Source organism: Rana temporaria, chromosome 4 (assembly GCF_905171775.1).
Source record: "Rana temporaria chromosome 4, aRanTem1.1, whole genome shotgun sequence".
Classification (NCBI taxonomy): domain Eukaryota; kingdom Metazoa; phylum Chordata; class Amphibia; order Anura; family Ranidae; genus Rana; species Rana temporaria.
The window spans coordinates 86,705,642-86,725,602 of NC_053492.1; the positions used below are offsets into that span (position 1 = coordinate 86,705,642).

Below are 19,961 nucleotides of genomic sequence, written 5' to 3' on the forward strand. Positions count from 1 at the left end.
ATGTGAAGTTTATTCTTCTAGATAGACAAGCAAAAGACAATGCTTACATAATGACAGCTGGTAACACATGGTAAGATGGTTTCAGAAGGAGGAATGATATGATGGTACATCATCTTTCTGCTGGATGGGGTCCCTTCCAGCAGGGTTGGGTGACCCCCCAATTCCCGCAGGGTCGGGTGACCCTCAAGTTCCTAATTAGCTACTGAAACCACATGGATTCTTATACTGTTCTTAAAGCCAAGCTAAGCATCTTTTACTTTTAGAATAGCTCCAAGAAAGGTGGTGATGCTACTGTCACAAACGTAACACCCACTTGTGTATATTAAGTAACATAACTCCACCCATTGTCTTGACGTAGAACTTCAAAAAATACATGTAACCTACACAGCAAATGACCTTTCTCTTGTCCTCAGCAACCTTCAAAATTAACATGTTTAAATAGAGATGTCAGAAACTTTTATCACTTAAAATAGTAATAGATTCAAACTCTAACAGTACATGAAGCCTAAACATCCGTTTACCAGCAGCAGAGTACATGAAGCCTGAGGCCCCATACACACGAGAGGATTTATCCGCAGATACGGTCCAGCGGACCGTATCCGCGGATAAATCCTCTCGAGGATTTCAGAGGATTTCTATGCGATGGCGTGTACACACCATCGCATTGAAATCCGCGCTGAAATCCTCTGCCGATGACGTGTCGCGCCGTCGCCGCTATTATGACGCGGCGACGGGCGCGACGCTGTCATATAAGGAATTCCACGCATGCGTCAAATCATTACGACGCGTGCGGGGAATCCCTTTAGACGGATGGATCCGGTAAGTCTGTACAGACGAGCGGATCCATCCGTTGGAATGGATTCCAGCAGATGGATTTGTTGAGCATGTCAGCAAATATCCATCTGCTGGAAATCCATCCCAGGGGAGATTTCTCTGCGGATAAATATCCGTTGGCGTGTACACACCATAGGATCTATCCGCAGAAACCCATTTGATGGGATTTATCTGCGGATAGATTCTATGGTGTGTATGGGGCCTCAGTCTGTTGGGTGCTCACAAGAATCCTACTTACTGGAGGAAGGAGCACAGTGAGCAGAGGGTAGAGAGGTAAGCAGCTGCTAGTCCTTCAATGTTCACTCATGGCCTGCTGCATTTCTTATATTTACCTGTCCCCCTCCTCCAAGTTTTCATTTTGCGGCCCACTGGGAGACTTACAGACTGTCTACAAAATATTTCCTGCACAAAAATCTGCTCTGCCCAAAAAAATATATATATTCATACCCATGGAAAGACTTGTCTATTATTTACAGAGTGTTGATTTTTTTCTGAAACTGCATTGCAGTTGCATTGTAATATATGACCAAAATAAGGCAGATAGCGGTTGGAGGATTTGTCATTCTCATTAGCTGTAACTCTTTCATGAATGTATAATGTGACACTGAAGAAATCACATAGAATGATAATAAAGTTTTATGATGGATGACCCCTCTAAGTAAGCACTGCTTGATTCAGTTATTGTTCAGTAGGATTCCGGCTCTTCCGTCAGTTCAGGCATGAATATCATACAGCCCTAGGCTATGTTTTCACTGAGCTGAACATTTTCCAAAGTCTGCACATTTTTGCTGGAAGAAAAGTGTAGTTCTCCTCCTGCCTGTGTTCAACGGGGGAAGAAGAGAGTGTCAGGTATTCTGTTTGTGGCTCACCTCTTCCCACACATTCCTCTGAACTTCAGTCTTCCGGAATCATCCAAATTCTGCCTTTTATAGTAATACACTATATCTAAATGTCAATTTTGGTTCATTTATGTAACGTGAGTAGTCTGACATTTCCAGAGGAGCTTGTCTGAGGGTATGTAACTGTGTGTGTGTAATTTTTGTAAGCCCTCTGAAATGTAAACGGTGTTAATTGCATTATCAAAAATCTGGACGAAACAGCTTATAGTCTATTAGGAAAAAAAATAGACAAAACAATAAAAGGGGTTCATCGGGAAATGTTGTGCTGCATCACGATAACCCAGAAGCATGATATGATAGGTACAAGCAGGTCTGGGACAAGAGATGGGCAGGAGGGACAGCTGCCCTGGGCACTGTGATATCATGTGAGGTGGGGGGCATCTTGTGGGGGGAGGTGGGTGCAGTTTGGCATTTTCACCCTGACCTCAATCCCGCCCTTAACACGCCCTCATAAATTATTATATGAAATTACCCTGCTAAATGTTTTATGCAGAATTAAGTTACAAAAATAAATATTAACAACTCTATCAGTGTCCATCAGTGCAGCCTCATTAGTGCCCACCAATGCAGCCTATCAGTGCTCATAAGTGTCCATGAATGCAGCCTATTAGTGCCAAACAGTGCCCATCAGTGCAGCTTATCAGTGCCTATCAGTGCCGCCTCATCAGTGCCCATAAATGCAGCCTCATCAGTGCCCATCAATGCAGCCTCATCAGTGCTCATCAGCACAGCCTCACCAGTGCCCATATATGCCCATCAATACAGCATCACCAGTGCCTATGAATTCTGCCTGATCAGTGCCCATCAGCACAGCCTCATCAGTGCTCATCAATGCAGCTTCACCAGTGCCCATCAGCGCAGCCTCACCAGTGCCCATCAGCGCAGCCTCATTAGTGCCCATCAATGCAGCCTCATCAGTGCCCAGCAATGCCCTACAATCGCCTAAACCAATAAATAGTCACCTAGGAGTGACTAGGCAGAAAGTGTTAACAACTTCAAAGCTGAACAGCCCCGACCAGGGTGCGGTCCTACTGACTATATCCCCTCAGCCTGCACCAAGCAGTTCAGTTTTTTACTGCCTAGTTAAGGAGAAGACATGGCTCCCTTCGGACCCATAGGCCTGAAGGCTTTATTTCAAATCTACTTTGGATTTTTCAATATAAATTTTTCCTGTCATCATCGATCAACTGCCGACTGGGTGACAGGCTGGATCCCAGATCCTTGGAGTCCCCCCAGTTTCGACCATCGAGCGTGTGCCGACCATCGAGCGTGTGCCGACTGGGTCGTCCACGACATACCCGTCGCTTTACGGGTGGCCTGTGAGCTAGACGCTCCAGGGCACGCATATGACCGGTCTACAGGGCCGAGTCGCAGCAGCCGGACTAACAGTCACCTCCATAACCATGCGGGAGATGGTCTGTCTAGGATGCTTCCAGCACAACCCTCAGGAAGGGAAAGTGGTAATCCCCTGCTTCGGCAGGAAGACAGAGCTGGGCATCCCTGGAGAGGTGATTAAAAGGGCCTTATCCCCCTTCTCCCCTCTCTCCCTTCCCTCCTCCTTAAACTCTCTGAGCTAGCTGCTGGGCAGGGGTTCCTCTGGGGAGCTTCACTTGGGGAACCATAAGTCACTAAATCAGTGTATAAAGCTGCATAAAAGATTCTGCTTACCTGTGTGTCCTGCTCCATGCTGTCGGCGGCCATGTTTGGTGTGTCCATGCTGTATTTCTTTACGTGCATTGGCGGCCATGTTCTTGTAGCCGCATCTGTATTGGCCTCTAGCGACGCTCGGCGGCCATTTTCCTGGTGATTTCTGCTGATGTGTACTGCCTGCTGCATTACTCTGCTGCAGTGTGGTTGGCCTCTAGTGTCAGATCGGCGGCCATTTTACCATGGATCAGACCATTTAAAAACGGCAGATTAACAGATACATGCTGCTGACTGAGCAGTCTGAAAGATTGACAAAAATCGCAGCCCCACAAACATCCTTAGATCCCAGCTTTGGAGAGCACAGATCGACAGACACACTCTGCAGGAAACAGCTCTGCTATCTAAACCATCTACTACGGTTCCTGGGTGGTGAGTCCTCTGGGGGGGGGAACCCCTCGTCTCTGCTGCAGCCAGGAGTGGTGGGTTACTTGTTTGGGAGTCCCTGTGTCAGGTGTGTGGACAGCATAGCGTCAGAAGCAGATGTTTTTTCCCCCAAGACACCTGAGCTGGCAATTGATGCCCCTGCACCCAATGTATCGGTGGACGCTATGTCGGCAATCCGAGATGCCTTCGTGGCCAAGGTGGAAGCAGCGCGTAGAAGAATGGGGGCTAGAAAGCACCCCCGCCATCTGCTGGGGACAACTCAGATGCGGAGCCGGGCTCTGAAGTATCTGAGGATGCTGACCAAGATCGCCCAGACAGTGAGGACGACCTCGGACCCAGGTCAGCACACGATAGGGCTCTAGCAAGTGACCTTATCACCGCAGTGCGAGATACTCAAAAAATAGAGGGGTCTGCAGAAGCTGCAGACGCGCCGGTCCCTTTTGGGTTCCGTAAGGCAACCCGCACTGCTAAGGTGTCTCCTTGCGTGTCTTATTTAGACAAACTTTTATACAAGGAGTGGGATAAACCACAGAAGGTTTTTTTCAGTCCCTAAAAATCTAGCGGTGCATTACCCTCTTGAAGAGAGTTTCTTGAAAAGATGGACCTCCCCCCCGATAGTGGACCCTCCTGTGTCCAGATTAAACAAGCTAACCACCATACCAGTGGAGGGGGCTCCCCCCTTCAAAGACCCTGCGGACGAGAAGGCTGAGGCGATCACTACATGGTAGTGGGTTCGGCGGTACGCCCAACCATAGTTGGGGCCCTGGTGTCTCAGACACTCACGGAATGGGCAAAGATGCTGCTCAATGGGTTACAAACATGTCAGGCTTCCTCGAACGAGGTAGCCCTAGCTGACCAACTAGTACAAGGCCTAAAATTAATTTGTGAATCAGCCTTGGACACGATTCCTCTGCTTCAAGTCAGGTGGTGGTTTTACGCCGTCTACTTTGGTTAAAGATTTGGTCCGCCGACCAATCTTCTAAGAAAGCCCTGATGGACTTGCCCTTTAAGGGCGACAGACTTTTTGGAACTTCCCTGGATGACATAATTAAAGATGCTACAGGAGGTAAGAGCAAACTGCTCACATAGTCCAAAAAGGGGAAGGAGCTATGCCGTAGGCAAGGGCCCTTCTTTACCGCACACAAGCAGTTTTTTCGTCCGCCCAGTATGGCGGGTAAAAGACCACAGGCCGATAAAGCGCCTGCTCAGGGACAGAGACGTTTCGCAAACCCAACAAACCTGCAGACAAAGCTACGTCCGCATGAAGGTTTTCCCCAGAAGGAAATTCTGTCCAGATGGGACAAGCGCCCATCATCCCTGGATTATCAAATCCGGGTGAGCCACCTGGTCAGGACCTCCCTTGTTTGGTGGCTGACCTCACTGGCACTTCTGTCCGGGAAGTCGTTCCTTCCCTTTCACTGGATAGTCATCACGACGGACTCCAACCTTACCGGTTGGGTGGAGTCTGGGGGGTTCAGTCGACCCAGGGTAGCTGGTCCCTGGAGGATTCCCACTTGCCGATCAATGTCCTGAAACTTCGGGCTATCAGGCTGTGCCTCTCCACATGGTCTCAGAGGCTACAAGGGCATCCAGCCAGGATCCAGTCGGACAACGCCACTGCTGGGGCATATGTCAACCATCGATGAACAAGAAGCTCGGCTGCAGCATCAGAGGTCGCTCGCACCCTAAGGTGGGATTCCAATGATCCGAATTGCTCCGGATTGGCCTTGGCATCCTTGGTACGCCGACCTAGTGCGTCTAGTAGCAGACGTCCCTTGGTGTCTACTGTTAGGAAAGGACCTGCTGTCTCAAGGTCCTATATGCAATCCTGTTTTACAGTCACTGCCTTAATGGCAGGGCTATTGAGAGCCAGATGCTAAGAGACCGGGACCTGTCAGACTCGGTGATCTCTATCATGTGGAGTGCTCAGAAATCGTCCTTCAGGAAGATTTACCATCGCACTTGGAAGACCTACATATCTATTCGTGAGGAAATGAGGTGACATCCGCGTGCTTATTTGGTTCCCAGAGTCCTTCTGTGGGGGCGGACCAAAAATTAGCTTTAAATACAATTAGGGGGCAGATATCTGCCCTGGCTGTCTTTTTTCAATGACCCCTGGCGGTTCACTCTCTAGTTAGAACATTTGTACAGGGGCTTCGGTATGCGGTCCCTCCGGTCCGTCCTCCACTACCTCCGTGGGGAGTAGCAGACGTCCCTTGGCGTCTACCGCTACGAGAGTACCTGCTGTCGCAAGGTCCCATACGTCATCCTGCTTTAGTCAATGGCCTTAATGGCATGACTTCTAGGTGCCTCAGAAACCACCGTTTGAGAACATTAGGGAAGCTCCCTTGTTGACACTTTCTCAGAAAGGGGTCCTTTTGGTGGCTGTTATGTCAGTTAAGACGGGTTCTGAGCTGGCAGCCTTGTCATGAAAGGCTCCCTATCTGATCTTCGACAAGGATAAGGTGGTGCTGCGTCCGCAGCCTTCTTTTCTTCCTAAGGTCATTTCGACCTTCCATCTCAAGGAAGACATTGTACTGCCATCCTTGTGTTTTCATGGTCGAATCCTAAGGAGACGACGTGGCATTCCTTGGACTTTGTTCGAGCTCCGAGAATATACTTGTCTGTTACTGCTCCGTTCCGGAGTTCAGACTCACTGTTTGTTTCGGTGGCTGGTCCCAAGAAGGGCCCAGCGGTCTCATCGGCCGCCATTTCAAGGTGGATCCGACAGATCCTGATCAGGCTTACGCCATAAAGGGTCGGGCACCTCCCTGTCACGATGCATTCGACCAGGGCAATGGTGCCTCTGGGGCTTTCTGACATCAAGTGTCTGTTTCCCAGGTGTGTAAGGCGGCGACCTGGTCGCCCGGCTACACTTTCACTAAACTTTACAAGTTGATGTGAGTGCATCCTCGGATGCTTCTTCGGCCGCAAAGTTTTGCAGGCGTCTGTTTAGAGTTACAACTCATCAGTTGAGGAGCTCTGTTTTGGGGTGAAGTTTAATTTTATGCTGTTCCCACCCCTCATTTTGACACTGCTTTGGGACGTCCCACGTTGTCAAGATTAAGGCTGTGTCCGTCCATGAATGAAAGAGAAAATAGGATTTTATACTCACTGTAAAATCCTTTTCTCTGAGTTCATGGACGGACACAGCACCCACCCCTCTTTTTTTAGGTTTGTACTGCTTGCTACAAACTGAACTGCTTGGTGCAGGCTGAGGGGATCTAGCCAGTAGGACGCACCCTGGGTGGGGCTGTTCAGCTTTGAAGTTGTTAACACTTTCTGCCTAGTCACTCCTAAAGGAAGGCTATTTCCCGTGTTGTCAAGATTAAGGCTGTGTCCGTCCATGAACTCAGAGAAAAGGATTTTACTGTGAGTATAAAATCCTATTTTCTTGGTACTGAAAACAAGAACACAAAAATTATCATAAAAATTTAACCGTACAGTTTTATGTGTAATAAATAATTTTTATGATCATTTTTGTGTTCTTGTTATCAGTACCGAGAAAGTCCAATCAACATCCCCCTCTAGGTGACTATTGGTTTAGGCGGTACTAGCAGCCGCCACCATATCTTCACCTGGTTCAATCGTTCTATACTCTATTTTGGATGATGGTACTTGTTTATTTAATGATTAACTAGTTTTATTTGAGGCTATACACAAAACGTTGTCAATGCCCTACAATGCAGCCTAACCAGTGTCCATCAATGTAGCCTCACCAGTGCCCATCAGTGCAGCCTCACCAGTGCCCTGGGAATCAGAGAGAGGAGAAGAAGAGGAGAGCTGGTCAGATCGTCACACAGAGCAGGGATTGCCTGCTGTGACAGCTTTGATTTGAATTGCCTAGTGACTGCAGTCACACAAAGTCCCGCCTCCTGTTTTCGACTCCTATGATAGACGTCAAACGCCCCGGATTTGGACCAGTGTGCTGACAGGACAATTCAAACCAAAGCTGTCACAGCTGGCAATCTCCGCTCTGTATGATGATCCGACCGGCTCTCCCCTCCTCTCCCTCTCTTCCCCTGGCCAATCGTTGGGAGAACGTCTCCCATTCAACCAACCCCCCCCCCCCCCGAGGCAGCCCCACACCCGCCCTCAAGCTTTTTCCACTTGCCAAATGCGAGCAGACGAGTGGAAATTTTGAGAGCTGCTCTAGATGACCTTGTCCCGACCAGGGCCGTCTTTACCGCAGGGCAAATGGGGCAGGTGCCATGGGCCCTGTCACTGTTGGGGGCCCAAAGAAACCCCCTTTTTTTTTTTTAGGGGTCCGGAGGCACCCCAGGGGCCCGGAGGCCCCCAGGGCCCCAGATGGCAACCCCCCTTTTTTTTATTTATTTTTAAATTAAAAAAAAAATGTTTTTATATATTTTTATTTTTTATTAAAGGGACAATTTTTTTTAGGGGTCCCCAGGGGCCCGGAGGCCCCCAGGGCCCCAGATGGCAACCCCCTATTTTTTATTTATTTTTAAATAAAAAAAAAATGTTTAATATAATTTTATTTTATTTTTTATTAAAGGGCCAATTTTTTTTTAGAGGTCTGGGGGTCCACAGGGGCCCGTAGTTCCCCAGGGCCCCGGATGACAACCCCCCCCTTTTTTATATAAAAAAACTTTTTTTATATATTTTTTTATTTCTTTTTTATATATATATATATATATATATATATATATATATATATATATATATATATATATATAATCAATGTTATTATTATTATTATTATTATTATTATTAAAGGACCCAGAGGTCCCCAGGGCCCCGGATGGCAACCCCCCTTTTTTTTATAAAAAAACTTTTTTTTTTTATATATATATTTTTTATATATATATTTTTTATATATATATATATATATATATATATATATATATATATATATTATTAACCACTTGACAACCGGGCCTATTTTGGCACTTCTCTCCTTCATGTAAAAATCACAATTTTTTTGCTAGAAAATTAATCAGAACCCCCAAACATTATATATTTTTTTTTAGCAGACATCCTAGGGAATAAAATGGCAGTCATTGCAATACTTTTTGTCACACCGTATTTGCGCAGCGGTCTTACAAGCACACTTTTTTTAGGAAAATTTTTTTTTTTTTAATTAAATTTTTTTTTTATATATTGTGAAAGATAATGTTACGCCGAGTAAAATGATACCCAACATGACACGCTTAAAAACTTTTACCCTTAAAAATCTCGATAGGCGACGTTTAAAAAATTCTACAGGTTGCATTTTTTGAGTCTAGGGCTAGAATTATTGAGGTCTAGGGCTAGAATTATTGCTCTCGCTCTAACGATCGCGGCGATACCTCACTTGTGTGGTTTGAACACCGTTTTCATATGCGGGCGCTACGGGGCGTTTTTAAAAATTTCTTTTTTTGTTTTCTTATTTATTTTTATTTATTTTTATAATTTTTTACACTGAAATAAAAAAAATAAAAAAAAAATCACTTTTATTCCTATTACAAGGAATGTAATCATCCCTTGTAATAGTGTAATAGAAAAAAGCATGACAGGTCCTCTTAAATATGAGATCTGGGGTCAAAAAGACCTCAGATCTCATATTTAGGCTTAAATGCAAAAAAAGAAAAAAAAAGAAAACTGTCATTTTTTCAAATGACAGAAAAAAAAATGTTGCTTTAAGACGCTGGGCGGGACTGACGTTTTGACGTCACTTCCGCCCAGCAGAGATATGGGGACGGGTGGGGGCGATTTTTCCCTCAGTCGCATCCCCACACAGGTGTCGAACGGACCCGATCGCCTCCGCCGCTACCGACGGCTCCGGTAAGCGGCGGAGGGCGCGGGAGGGGGGGGCCCCTCTCCCGCCACCGATAACGGCGATCTCGTGGCGAATCCGCCGCGGAGACCGCCGTTATCGTTTACAGGACCGTTGGCACTAAAGATGGATACCTCGTTTGTGGCAGCAGCTGCTGCCGTTACCGAGATATTCATCTTAAAAGTGCCGCCGTTAAAATACGTAAGGCGGTCGGCAAGTGGTTAAAGGGCTCAAAGGTCCCCAGGGCCCTGGATGGCAACCCCCCTTTTTTTTTTTATAAATGTTTCTTTTTCATATATATTTTTTATTTTTTATTAAAGGGCCCAGAGGTCCAGGATGGCAACCCCCTTTTTTTTGTAATTTATTTTTATTAAAAAAATAATTATTAAAGGGCCCAGAGGTCCCCAGGGCCCCAGATGGCAACCCCCTTTTTAAAATATATGTTTTATATATATTTTTTATTTCTTTTTTTCTTTTTATTAAAGGGCCCAGGGGTCCCCAGGGCCCCGGATGGCTACAGCCCTTTTTTTATATATATTTTTCTTTATTTCTTTCTTTCTTTCTTTTTTTGTAAAGGGCCCCCCGCTTCTAAATTTGCGGCAGGCCCCCCCCCCTTGCTTCTCAATTTCAGGTGGCAGCACCCCCCCATCCCGGTTCTCTGCTCCAGGGGGCCCATGCCTGAAGCTGTGTAAGTGGCCCCATAATTCCTGATGGCGGCCCTGCTGCCCGTTAAGCCCATGTGCTGCCCACAAATCAGGCTGAAAATCATCAGCGGCACACAGCCACTGCTTCCCTTCCCAGTGTTTTAAAATGTACAGCACCCCTAACTTCTCCCTTCCTGCCACTGGGTGCTGCTTGTATATAAAAGTGAATTAGAATGTGATTTTATAACATCCCCAGTTTGCTCTTCCCGAGGCTGACTTCTTCATGTCCTGCTCCTCAAGGTATGTCACTGTTTGCTAATCTATATTGTAAATAGAAGTTTTCTGTAGAGTGTGCCCAAAGTCTTTATAATATTTGATGATTCACTGCAGGTCTGGTCAGTGTTTTAAAAAGTTCCTCTATTTTACACATGGCATGGCATGGGGGTCACAGCACCGTCTGTCCATTCTGCTTTAGCACCATGGGACGCCATGCCATGTGTAAAAAAGAGGAACTCTTTAAATCACAGACCAGACCTGCAGTCCAGGCTGAGTAAGGTCTCAGAGCACATGGCATTACTGTCTGTATTTAACTGCTTGATGGGCTTATTTTGGGCCTGGCTGGTTCACATGTATGTGTTTTGGCGGCCCACATTTGCGCAGGCACAGCAGCCCATTCATTAGAATGGGCCGCCATGCCTGCATTTCCTGCAAAGAAAAGCGCATGCCTCATGAAATACAGCACTGTCTGTCCATTCTGCTGTCTGCTGTGACTTATCTGCAGTTCCCGCACTGTCAAACTTGCTGCATTTTTAGACGTTTAGGTCACGCTTTTAAAAACACAGTGCGTTTGTGTGTGCAAGAACTGCAGGTAAGTAGCATGGTGCAAAAGCAGAATGGATTTCAAGGCAACTGTATTTTTAAAATGCTGAATGCACCATTTTTCTGCAGGAAACAAAGGCATGGCAGCCCATTCAAATCAATGGGCTGCTTTACCTGCACAAATGAGGGCCGCCAAAACATACATGTGAACCAGCCAGGCCCAAAATAAGCTGGAGGGGGGCCCAAAAGAAATGTTTGCCCAGGGCCCAAACCATATTAAAGACGGCCCTGGTCCCGACACTGGATACAAGTGAAAACAGGGAATAGCATATAGTGAAAAATTGGTTAAAATGTGTTTTAAGATTTAAAGTGGAACTGGAAATTAACTCTCCAGAAGGGAATTGTTTCCTTTAACCATTCCCCCTCCAAAATTACAAAGGGAGGTTTTTTCACTTTTTTTTTACTCTGGCTCTTTAAAAAATGTAACACTCCCTTACCCCTGTGAAGTGGTTAGAAATCCCCAGACAGCTTAGTGAGCTAGCATCTAAAAACTCGGATGCCCCGTACACACGATTACTTTTTGTCTTGAAAAAAAAGTAATTTATCATCATGGAAAAAAAACGAAATTTTTCCAACTTCATCATTAAAAAGGATGTTGCCCACACACCATCGTTTTTGAAAAATGATGAACAAAGCCACGGCACTCTAAAGGGGAAGTTCTATTCGCCTTGAGGCTGCTTTTAGATGGTTACTTGTTAGTAAAAGACGATTTGTGCTTTTTTGTCTGTTACAGCGTGATGAATGTGCTTACTCCATTATGAATGGTAGTTTTACCTCCCGTCTCATAACTTGCTTCTGGGCATGTGCAGGTTTAAAAAGTCGTTTTTGCCCACACACTATCATTTTTTACGACACCAAAAATGACATTTTAAAAAATGACATAAAAAATTGAAGCATTTTCTAATTTTTTTTTTTGGGTCGTTTTTCAGAAGACAAAAAACGATGTGAAGTCCACACACGATCATTTTAAATGACGTTTTTAAAAATGTCATTTTTTTTTCATCACAAAAAGTGATCGTGTGTACGGGGCATGAGAGTTAAGCTTTGTGTACACATAACCTAGTTAAAATAGGATTTGAGGCTGGTGGTCAAAACGTTCCTATCCTGAACACGATTCTTTTGCGTCCAGGAGAGGGAGGTTACGGGAGGTTGAACTTCCCTTAACAGCAGCAGCTTCTAAACTCTTGTAAAAGCCTATGTGTACATGGACACGTAGGCATTTATGCTAGTTTCACATTGGTGCGATGCAAACACCACATATGATTTGCACAGAAATCACACCGCATTCCTGTGCACGTCACATGCGATGTCTCTGCGGTGCAATTTCAGCTATACAGTTTGTATAGTTGAAATCTAATCGCACCCGCAGCAAAATGGTGCAGGACCCCTTTTTCCCCCCCACACCTGAATCACATTGCATGGGTGTTCACACCCATTTGATGTGATTCTGGCAATCGCACTGCGTTTTGTGATCTTTTTCGGAGTGTCGTTAAGATAACATTGACACCAGCAGCAGATTGCATGTACGCGTGTGATTGCAATGTGATGAAGGAAACGCACAGGATTCGCTGAGTTTCCCGCATTGCATTAGATAAACCTAGCGGAGTTGAGTTTATTTTAGGAGCTTTAGCAGAAAAAGTGTCGTGGGGTGGAAGAAATTAGGCACTGTTTTTAAGCACTTCAATACTGGGCACTTTTTCTCTTTTCCTGCCCAGGCCAAATTTTAGCTTTCGGTGCTATTGCACTGAATGACAATTTTGCAGTCATACAACACTGTACCCAAATGGCATTTTTATCATTGTTTTGCAGTAACAGAGCTTTCCTTTGGTGATATTTACTCACCACTGGGATTTTGGGGGGGAAGGGGCTTTTCTTAGTTTCTGTTATACAGTTTTGCAAATAAGTATTTGTTCTTGTGTACTGATGAGGCTGCACTGATGGGCACTGATAGACGGCACTGATAGGCTGCACTAATGGGCACTGATTGGCACTGATGGGGCTGCATTAATTATCAGGTACATTATGGAGGTGAGCAGGGGCGAGGTTCTACCAGGATGTTTACTGATGCCCTACCAGAACTGGACAGCTGTGTTGTAGCTATATTTTTGCTGAAGAGCGTTGACAAGTGGTTGAGGCACAATAAACTCAATGGGAGAGGGTTAAGGGCACAAAATGCCAAAAAAGCGACATAAAATCACTTCAGACATTTCTGCTAGCAACAGTCAGAACTGTTCAGACTTTTGAGTAGCTATGAGCAACACAAAACAACTTTTCAGTTTAACTAACTGACTTCCTGCAAAGTGCACCAGCAGCAGCTTGTACCCAGCTTTCTTAGACACTTTATAGCAGCAAAGTTCCTTCCTCTGGTGATCCAAAAAGACTCCAGCTCCACTGCTTCTAAATGCACCAAGGCAGTGAAAGTCCAGAATCAAGCCCCAAGACTCAGGCCCACCCTTACAGCAGACCTCAGAAGCAGAGGCTCCCGACACAGCCTTCTCTTCTGGTAACAGCCTACAAGACAAGGAAGAGCTTTCTGGAAGGTTTGATCAAATATTTATGTCCTCCCCCAGCCTACCCAGCAGGCAAATGCCCTTCACGCAAACTCTGTGAATGCCTGCAGGCACTTACCAAGCCATTACTCTACATGCAGAGCTGTGAGCAGAGGATAGACATTTTACAGGGTGGACATGGTTCCTGCCTCACCAACATAAACTACAGAGCTTCTTCTGCAAACATTACAGAGAGCATTAAATACATTTCAGATCACAGATTCATACTTGCCAACTGTCCCGTTTTTAAAGGGACAGTCCCGTTATTTGGGACCTAGTCCCAGCTAATTTAGCCTGCCGGGACTTGTCCCGGCTATTGGGGAAGGCAGGTGCGGCTTCTGGGTCTCAGCAGGGACCTGAGCCTGCGGTGTGTGTTTCTGTCCCCTCCCCTCCTTCCAGTCTCGTGCTGTGCGGGGTTCTTGTTATCTCTGACTCAGCCTCCCCCTCCAATCAGCAGCGCGGTGTGCTGTGAGACCTGGGAGGCGGAGCTCACTGTAGCTCCTGTCGGCTGGCCAGAGGAAGGTGAGTGAGCTGAACTTTTCTGTGGGAAGTTTCCTAGGGTGGATAGTAGTACACACTTTCAAGGAGATTTTTTCTTAGGAGAAGGATCAAAGGAGATAGTGAGGGGGAGGGGGCTGAGGTCTGCAGCCCAAACACATTTTGACAGATCACTTCTAAGCAGGAACACTCTGTGCAAACATCATCCAATCCAATTGCTCAGACTAGATAATGTGGGGTCATTTATAGCCATTCATGTAACCTGTATATATATGTGGTGAGTTCACACCTCTGATTGTACATGTATACAGGTTCTGAGTCTGTGCAATCAGAGGTGTGAACTCACCACTTACACACACAGGTTACATGAATGGCTATAAATGACCCCACATTATCTAGTCTGAGCAATTGGATTGGATACAGAGTGCTATAAACTGTATTACATAGATCTGTACTTACATCTAGTACTGTTGTATGATTCATTGTTTTAAATGTTTTTAGTGGATGAGTTTTTTTTTATTATATACATCGCTATCTGACCACTTCTCAGTCCCCCTCTCCTGTACATACTGCCCCCAGCTTGCATCACCCCCAGATCACATCATACAGACATCACTCCGAGCGAAACCCCCCCCCCCCCCCCCGCTGAGGGACATCATTCCATGGTCACTTACCTTCCCTTATCTTCCCAACATCACTTCCTGATTACCCCATAGACACCACAAGAAATCCCTCCCCATTATGCCACCGCCATACCCTCCAAACTCCTCTCCCGTACTAACTGTGCCCATCATACCCTCTGCACTCCTCCTCTCCTGTACATACTGCCCCAGCATACCCTCTGCACTCCTCCTCCTCTCCTGTACATACTGCCCCAGCATACCCTATGCACTCCTCCTCTCCTGTACATACTGCCCCAGCATACCCTCTGCACTCCTCCTCTCCTGTACATACTGCCCCAGCATACCCTCTGCACTCCTCCTCTCCTGTACATACTGCCCCAGCATACCCTCTGCACTCCTCCTCTCCTGTACATACTGCCCCAGCATACCCTCTGCACTCCTCCTCTCCTGTACATACTGCCCCAGCATACCCTCTGCACTCCTCCTCTCCTGTACATACTGCCCTAGCATACCCTCTGCACTCCTCCTCCTCTCCTGTACACACTGCCCCATCATACCCTCTGCACTCCTCCTCTCCTGTACATACTGCCCCCATCATACCCTCTGCACTCCTCCTCCTCTCCTGTACACACTGCCCCCATCATACCCTCTGCACTCCTCCTCCTCTCCTGTACACACTGCCCCCATCATACCCTCTGCACTCCTCCTCTCCTGTACATACTGCCCCATCATACCCTCTGCACTCCTCCTCTCCTGTACACATTGCCCCCATCATACCCTCTGCACTCCTCCTCTCCTGTACACACTGCCCCCATCATACCCTCTTCACTCCTCCTACTCTCCTGTACACACTGCCCCCATCATACCCTCTGCACTCCTCCGCCTCTCCTGTACACACTGCCCCCATCATACCCTCTGCACTCCTCCTCCTCTCCTGTACACACTGCCCCCATCATACCCTCTGCACTCCTCCTCCTCTCCTGTACACACTGCCCCCATCATACCCTCTGCACTCCTCCTCCTCTCCTGTACACACTGCCCCCATCATACCCTCTGCACTCCTCCTCCTCTCCTGTACACACTGCCCCCATCATACCCTCTGCACTCCTCCTCCTCTCCTGTACACACTGCCCCCATCATACCCTCTGCACTCCTCCTCCTCTCCTGTACACACTGCCCCCATCATACCCTCTGCACTCCTCCGCCTCTCCTGTACACACTGCCCCCATCATACCCTCTGCACTCATCCTCCTCTCCTGTACACACTGCCCCCATCATACCCTCTGCACTCCTCCTCCTCTCCTGTACACACTGCCCCCATCATACCCTCTGCACTCCTCCTCCTCTCCTGTACACACTGCCCCCATCATACCCTCTGCACTCCTCCTCCTCTCCTGTACACACTGCCCCCATCATACCCTCTGCACTCCTCCTCCTCTCCTGTACACACTGCCCCCATCATACCCTCTGCACTCCTCCTCCTCTCCTGTACACACTGCCCCCATCATACCCTCTGCACTCCTCCTCCTCTCCTGTACACATTGCCCCCATCATACCCTCTTCACTCCTCCTCCTCTCCTGTACACACTGCCCCCATCAAACCCTCTGCACTCCTCCGCCTCTCCTGTACACACTGCCCCCATCATACCCTCTGCACTCCTCCTCCTCTCCTGTACACACTGCCCCCATCATACCCTCTGCACTCCTCCTCCTCTCCTGTACACACTGCCCCCATCATACCCTCTGCACTCCTCCTCCTCTCCTGTACACACTGCCCCCATCATACCCTCTGCACTCCTCCGCCTCTCCTGTACACACTGCCCCCATCATACCCACTGCACTCCTCCTCCTCTCCTGTACACACTGCCCCCATCATACCCTCTGCACTCCTCCTCCTCTCCTGTACACACTGCCCCCATCATACCCTCTGCACTCCTCCTCCTCTCCTGTACACACTGCCCCCATCATACCCTCTGCACTCCTCCTCCTCTCCTGTACACACTGCCCCCATCATACCCTCTGCACTCCTCCTCCTCCTCTCCTGTACACACTGCCCCCATCATACCCTCTGCACTCCTCCTCCTCCTCTCCTGTACACACTGGCCCCATCATACCCTCTGCACTCCTCCTCCTCCTCTTCTGTACACACTGCCCCCATCATACCCTCTGCACTCCTCCTCCTCTCCTGTACACACTGCCCCCATCATACCCTCTGCACTCCTCCTCCTCTCCTGTACACACTGCCCCCATCATACCCTCTGCACTCCTCCTCCTCTCCTGTACACACGGCCCCCATCATACCCTCTGCACTCCTCCTCTTCTCCTGTACACACTGCCCCCATCATACCCTCTGCACTCCTCCTCCTCTCCTGTACACACTGCCCCCATCATACCCTCTGCACTCCTCCTCCTCTCCTGTACACACTGCCCCCATCATACCCTCTGCACTCCTCCTCCTCTCCTGTACACATTGCCCCCATCATACCCTCTGCACTCCTCCTCCTCTCCTGTACACACTGCCCCCATCATACCCTCTGCACTCCTCCTCCTCTCCTGTACACACTGCCCCCATCATACCCTCTGCACTCCTCCTCCTCTCCTGTACACACTGCCCCCACCATACCCTCTGCACTCCTCCTCCTCTTCTGTACACACTGCCCCCATCATACCCTCTGCACTCCTCCTCCTCTCCTGTACACACTGCCCCCATCATACCCTCTGCACTCCTCCTCCTCTCCTGTACACACTGCCCCCATCATACCCTCTGCACTCCTCCTCCTCTCCTGTACACACTGCCCCCATCATACCCTCTGCACTCCTCCTCCTCTCCTGTACACACTCCCCCCATCATACCCTCTGCACTCCTCCTCTCCTGTACATACTGCGGAGTGGGTGGAGCTTCGGGGAAGTGAGTGTGGTAATTAATTAATAGCTGTGCTGCAAAGTGTCCCTGGAATTTTTTTTCAAATGTTGGCAACTATGCAGATTTCTATGCACCAGCATAGCTGACTTTTTCTCCTTTTGGGAGATTTCACCTTACTACTTGTAACTTTGAGAGCAGGACCTTGTCAGGAACCTCGTGCCCTGGCAGATCAGGGTAGAGTTCCTACTCCTTCAGGGGTGGACTAAAGCACACCCATAGGTGCACTTTTTAGTGTTTGTTTCACATGCACATTTTTTTTTCACTTAATGATTTTTCCGTTTCAGGTTTTTGAAGAAGTGGTTGTCACGGCACATAAATGCACCATAATAACCTGACAAAGGTTCTTACCTTTCATGATTCAACTGAAAACACTGCAACTGCTGTTTGACTTGAAATCTCAGAAACCTCCAAATATTACAAAAGATCACAATACAGTCATGGCACCAAAACATGGTACTGGCATTCAGCAATGGCTGGATAGAAAACAGGTATACAGGGTGTGGCAGTGGGGCCCTGTGCTACTGTGCTACTTGGAAAATTGCTGGTTTACACCAGATTTTGAAGAGACATGCACGATGATTGCACAGCTGTGTGCTGGGCTATTTTGTTGTGAACTGACTATTGCTCAGAGCCCCACCCAACAGAGAGGAGGTCTGTGCATGGGAGTCAGGTGGTCTCCCATTCCTCTGCAGGAGTCAGAGGCTGCATTGGGCAGCCAGAGAGTGCAAGCCTGCAGCAGGTAGATGTAGTCTGTGACAAATAAGCTGATTGGGAGTAAACTAGGAGAGAGCTTGACTCTAAGGAACTCTTTTGGTCTGAGGAACAGACCTAAGGCCCAGGCTGGAGTCCTGAAGCAGTCGTGTGGCAAGAGAGTAAGCCAGGTGGCAGTGCAATAGTGCACTGGCCGGTCCCTGAGCCCTGGAAGACAAAAAATGCCACAAACTTAGTCAAAAGGCCCAGCCCTAAAAGGCACAGTGCAGAAAATAAGCATTTGGTGACTATGACACAGTGCAGTCCTACACCCAAGTGTTACTAAGATCACCCCTAGGGCAACCACTCCCAGGGGGCACATACACCGTGGACCTTCTGCCTTCCCAGTCCATAGCCAGACAAGGTAGACTCCTCAAACCAGGAGGTAATGGGCTCTTCCAGCTTTCCCTGGGAGATTACTCTCATGGGCCCCGATTTCTGTCCCAGTCGGTACTAACCTTCTAAGCCCCTATCACTCTAGCAGAGATCATAGCCACCACTTCAACCTTGGTCAGGCTAGAATGACAGCACAGAACCTCCACTAGATCACTGATAAGAACGGATACTACACTTGAGCTTAGCCAAAAGCCCAGGTTGTGATTTGCTGGGTCCTGTCCAAAGCAGTGGGGGGGGGTCCTTTTTTAAGTGCTTGTGTTAGTGATTAGATTATGTAGACACTTCCTATTGGCTGTCCAGCAGTGGGGTTCCCTTCAGATCCGGAAGATGATCACAATAAGGGGAGCGGCAGGCATCTACTGCAGAGCCTGATCACTTATCTCCACTCTCAGAAGTGGTGGCAAGGGACATGCGATGGCATTTAGATTAGCCAACTGGGGTCTATTAATCGCTTCTTGGCCTTTTGGCTAAGATCAAGTGTAGTATCTGTTCTTATCAGTTGTCAGAGGAGCGCTGAAGCACCTCCTACATGGGGAGGGTGGATGCAATCCAATGATGTCATTGCACGTGGAAGGATGGTTTCAGCAGGGATTATGCCATGCTGCTCGACAGATACTGGGGGCCGGCCTATGGTTGCGTCTGAGCCATCTGGAAGGGTGCTCCTGGTGAGGATGGGTGGCTGCACTTGGTCTGGTCTTTTTGCCGAGTTCTAGTCCGGCCTTCTGTAAGTGCTGTCCCTGTCAGAGATCTGGTAGGAGGAGCTGGTACTGCCCTGAGAGTAGACGGGGTAAGACCATGCAAATCCACCGGGTTGACGGGGGGTCTGGAAGGGATAGTATTGGTGGAGGCTGCTAACTGGAGCAGCAGTTCTCCCTAAGAAAACCTTAAAGGGCTCTCTATCTGATGGGGATGGAGGGCTGCACTGGCCGGTCGGGGGGTTGGATTTGGAACGGAAAAGCCTATGGTGCATGTGCCCCTGGAGTGGCAGTCCAGGGGTACCGGAAGAATCACTGTGAGTGAGGGTCACTTTGATTTGACTGGTACCACAGTCACTGCACGAATAACACGCTTTTTTTTTAGCACCTGCCTCCTGGGCCGG

General features: G+C 48.0%; 1 pseudogene; it reads left to right on the forward strand.

Moving 5' to 3' along the window:
* The first annotated feature begins 19,309 nt into the window (after positions 1-19,309).
* LOC120938666 lies at positions 19,310-19,416 on the forward strand (annotated as a pseudogene).
* The last annotated feature ends 545 nt before the right edge of the window (positions 19,417-19,961 follow it).